At 40.6% G+C, this 5277-nt stretch overlaps 1 pseudogene; it reads right to left on the bottom strand.

Annotated features, from left to right (window-relative positions):
- Positions 1–740: 740 nt before the first annotated feature.
- LOC102485022 (ral guanine nucleotide dissociation stimulator-like 1) overlaps positions 741–5277 on the bottom strand; it is a 20401-nt pseudogene continuing 15864 nt past the window's right edge.

A 5277-nucleotide genomic window follows, 5' to 3' on the forward strand; every position in this document is an offset into this window, starting at 1 on the left:
AAACGTTGGATGTGTGTACAGGCCTGCCCAAGATCCCGAGAGAAGAATAGAGGAGAAGAGATTATACCATGGCCATTCCTTCTTGGGGGTGATCTTGCTTTCTGTCTCTGTCTCTCTTTGTCTCTCTGGCAAGTGCACATGCCCTGTAGCAAAGAAAAAAAATCTCTCAACAAAGAAATAAATAAAATAAAGCAAATCTTTTACATAGAATCCTATAGTTAAATCATTCAGCATACATCTCTCACAAGAAAGGGTTATTTTAAACATAAAACCAGGTTATTAATATTCCTAGCACTACTTCTCTAATCTCACTGTGCAGCCAACATACGTTCCAAACACCCTGTTGTCTTCAAGGTGTCTTGTTAAGATGGTCTGTCTGAAACAGAATCCAGAGAAGGTCCACACGCTGCAATTGGCTGTTACATGTCTTTACTCCTTACTTCTCTACTGCTTACTGAGACGCACTCACCTTTGCTTTTTTTGGTCAAGTCTTTAATTGTTGGAGGAATGAGTCTCCTATTCTGTAGAATGTTCCACATTTGAATTTAGCTAACGGCTTCTCATAGTACTACTGTTTTTCTATTGTATTTTCTGTAACCTCCAAAAGCTATTCTTCTGATAGACATTTGTAATGCCATCATGCCTGATCCTGTTACTCTTCACTTCACCTCCCGTTAGGGGTTATTCCACAGTCACCCCACATTGTCCACTGTCCTCTTTCAGATGTTGCCACAACTTACCGTGCTCTTCTGGGTGTGCTACCTTTTCCACTTTTCCACACTATGCAAGCATAATGGGTTATTTAGTACATTCTCAATAAAAACTTGGAGATGACATATATTTATATAAAGGGCCTCCAATTCTGTGTTTATTCCTAGTTTCCTCCTGGATAGGGGTTCCTTTAACAATCTCCTGCCATATTCTATGATATTGTAGGTACTTTACATTTCTGGGACAGTCTTGCTGCAGTACTTTAGAAATCAGTCATGCTAAAACACTAACCTTTAATCTGATATAACAACACAAAGCTTGGCTTTTCTCTTATCCCAAGTAAGTTAGCATTCTGACCCAGGCAGGTGGTGAAAGGGTTTATGTTAAGTAAAATGTCATAGTTGTGACAAAGAAACCCCAAAATCTCAGTGGCTCTGCACAACAGAAACTTTATTTTTGTTAACAAGCTGCCAAGTGTGTGCTAACTCAGGGCTGTGTCACGACTAGGAAGGTGGCACGTTTTGCTCCACGTAGTCATTTAGGGTTTCAGGCTGACCAAGTGTGACCAAGCATGCTCAGTGTGTGACTTCAAGTTACCATCCTGTACTTCAGGAGACAGAAAATCAAAGAATGTAAAAGAGCATGTATGTAGACTTTTTCTTACTGATTTTAAAATCCTCTTTGTAGATAGTATGGATAATAACACTTTTTATGCTTTTTACTTTTTTGCCACATCAAAAAACTTAATGTGAATGTTCAGGTATTTCACCTTGTTATTTCTGTATTTGCATGTGTTTTATGAATTTTGAAATATTTAGAAACCCTTTCCAATCATAGTATTGTAAAATATTTTCTTCTAATTTTCTAGGTAGAGGAGAGGAGTAGAGAAGGCAGAGGTGGAAGGGAAGAGAAATGGGGAAGGGAGGAAACTGGCAAGGAGATGAGAGAGAAGAGAAGTATGGTTTAGGGTCCCTGCACTCTGAAATGTTTCATAATTTAGAGAATCACCATAATGTACAGCCCAGAGCTTCGTGTGCTCTGTACAGTCCTCCAGGGGCCTGGATCTCCACAATGGCTCTGTGCTAACCCACAGCTTCCATGAGCTGAAGGCAGGTCTCTGGAGAATGGCACAGCTGTGAGTCTTCAGCCACATCATTTACATGAATTGAGATATGTGTGCCGTGTCCCAGAACGGGGATCTGGACGGCACCCAAAGTCCCAGCACAATCTGTCCCCTGCACCTCTCAGCCCCACTTTCTTCTTAAATTAGGTTTATGCTATCTAGTAGGTTGCCATTTCTAGGGTACTTTCAAGGGGACAATTAGGATCATTAGCGAAATAAGTAATAAAATCCTAGAGTCCTCCCTGCTATAGTTGGTTCCAAAGTTGCAGTTCCCTTCTTCCTATCACTGACTCCAGATTCTTCTCGAAGAACACTTTGCTGGTGGTGAATGGCTTGCCTGAAAATTTGACTCGATCTTTATTCGTGAGGTGTCTGAGTCCCTGGTTTCCTGATCGTTATTACTTGTGGTGGTTGTTCCACTCATTTATAATGAAAATGGACACGAGAGATCTAAGAGCTGGCCCTGGGACCACCTGGGTGGAGATATGCCTTAGGGCTCCCTGTGCTCTCTGGTGGTCGGGGTCACTTATCCCCACCATACAGTGACTCCCTGTTCTGCTGCTGCTCTTCTGGCTCTGGGAGCCCAAGCAGGTGGCCGCCATGACTCGAAGTTTAGTGGGACTTGCACCATGTTCTGTGGTGGGAGCATCCGCTTCCAGGAACCTAAACAGCGGAGACTTCTGGGCTGAATGGGAAGCAGCAGCACCAGGTGGCTTGTTGTGATGGTGAGTACAGTCAGTCCTTTTCCCACTCCTGGGTGCCAGAGACCTACTTACCCCCCTATTGGAGACGCAGCACCATGCCACAGCCGATGGTTTAAGCCTAGGAGCATCCTTCATCCTGAGGTATGGCACCCATTCTCCATCAGCTGTCAGTGTCAGGGGATGAAATGTGGGCAGGACAAGTGGATCTCACGGTCATGTGGTCAGGGCCACTCTGTCTTCTCTGTGCAATAGATCTCTGAGTCTTGGTGCACAGAAGAGAAGAACTAGAGATAGATCTTAAACTGCATACATTTTTTTAAAAGTGTTGACACTAATTATCTAACACTTGAGCAATACCATTTTGGATAGAACCATTGTAGATTTGAAATAAAAGCTTTAAGTGCTCCTCATAGAGGTATGGTATTGAGGAATATGCAAATTCCAGTTGCAAGCTCTTTTTTTTTCATGACTTATTTTTAACTTGTTAAAAATTTAGCCACAGGCTATAAACTGTCTTGGTTTTTTAAACTTAAAGATTTATTCTAACTTTATTATGAGTTTCAAAGCTTGACCAGCATGTATTTGAAACTTTTATACTGCTTTACATAAGTTGAGTGAATGCCAACTAATTTTAAAACAAAAATGAAAACTACTTTATTTTCCCACAAGATTCTATAAAGCATTAAGGATCTTAGTAGTTTAAAATACCTAAGGGTACAAAATAGGAAATAAGTGTGCTCATTAAAAATATATTCAGGTTGGGGACCAGGCAGGTGGCATGGTGGTTAAGGCACTGGACATTCCCACATAGCTGACTGTGGTTTGAGTCCCATATCTGGTGGCTTGCTTTCCCACTTTCCCACTGTTCTCTCTTGCCTCTCTCTGGTCAAATTAAAATAAATGAATGAATAAATAAAATTGAATAAATAATTCTTGAAAAAAAATGCATTCAGGTGCCACTGGACTGAATATATGCATAAGGAATTGAGTTCCTTAGATTTAATGCAAATTTGGAACACATAACATCATGATAGAAGAGTAAGTGGAGATGTTTGCTGTGGAATGGACTTGAAAAGTAATCATTCTGTGATGATCCGATTGTATCATCATAATTTATACATAAAACTGAAAAGCATATACCTCTCACTGAAGGCAATACAGATGTCTTTGCATGTTGACTGTGTTACATTAGTTATTTTGGGGAAAATGACATCCACACACATATATATGAAAAAGTCTTAGTGACAAAGCATCATTGATACAAATCATTTGTCTCAATATTTTTGTCCCATGAAAATAATTAATCTAAAATAATTCTATTAATTTTAAAATAGGTTAAATATGTGTAGCTTCTTGTCTTTGACAGACAGTCACATTAGAAGTATTTATTGTAAGCCCAGCCTCTGTGGCTGTAGAACTAGAAGCCATATGTTGACCTTTGAGTCCCTTGCTCGGTTGACCTGAGCACCTGGGGTGTTTCCAAGTGTGTCCAGGATTCTGGCAAGCTGGAGGACTGGAGGAAGAGGCTCATGATGTGACCAAGTCCTCTGGAGGTACTCCTATATCTCTTTCTCACTCTCTCTTTTTTTTTAACATTTTTTTAAATTTCATTTTCTTTTATACATTCAATCACATTATTATAGCTTACAAAGTGATATTCCAACATGTGAACATTTCTCCCTAGTACAGCTGATAAAACTATAAAATATCTTCAACAGATAATGCCATATTTCTTTGTCCCATTAATGCTTTGGCTCACTATTTTTCTTCTAAATGTCCTTCCTCAGACCCTACTCTTTCACGCACACTATATCTGAGTCTTGGGCACTGTCCTATGGTGTTCCTTATTCAAAGACCATACCATGTGAGACTTTATACATTAGTTCTGAATGGGGCATGGTGGGAAGGAACAGCAAATCCATACATGGAATACAGATCCACCCAGAACAGAATAAATCCTTGATTTTTCCATGGTGAGAGAGTAAAAGTATAATCAACTTGCCACCAAGTGGTTGGATGACCTCCACAGTAATGCTAAACTACTGGAATTTATTTACATTGGAAGATCAGTTGTGGTGATAATCATTCCAGCCTTGTTTAAGGGAGTCCAAGCTGCTGGATTTATGAATCATTTCATTTCTGCCACCTTAGATACTCCTTTATGAACCTGAACCTGTTCCATAACCACTGTCATGGCCAAGGACAGAGGCTGGCTAATGTGTATGTATATGTATGTGTGTTTGTGTGTGTGTGTGTTAATTACATTGCAGTATATAAATCTAGATTCTACATATACATACAAATGCACACGGCCAGGACACAACACAGCATGTAAGTCTTGGTAGCCACACCCTTAGTCAGGTCAATGGCTCTAGAGTTACAAATGAGATGACCTTCGCAAACAGAACAAAGTGTTTTCAACCCGTGGGATCCCAGGTAGTCTTTGCAAGGCAGTCCAGTCCAATCTAGAGATATGCCTTAGGGGTCTGCATTCCTTCAGGATTATTGTAAAAGTTACAGTAAGGCTGAGGTATTATTTTGCCCTTACGGGGTACCATAATAACAGTAAAACCCATGGCAGAGAAACTGAAAGCAGGACAGCACAAACCAGTGCAGCAAACAGAGTTAAAAACTTGAGACCATAGCTGTGGTCTCTGCCTGCAGGTCTTCTCAGCCAAGCCTTGCTTAGACATGAGAGGCAGCTCCTTTATGTTCTGCCTGTGTTGGCTGCATGGCCCC

This window comes from Tupaia chinensis, unplaced genomic scaffold, assembly GCF_000334495.1.
Source record: "Tupaia chinensis unplaced genomic scaffold, TupChi_1.0 Scaffold144486_1, whole genome shotgun sequence".
NCBI classification, from domain to species: domain Eukaryota; kingdom Metazoa; phylum Chordata; class Mammalia; order Scandentia; family Tupaiidae; genus Tupaia; species Tupaia belangeri.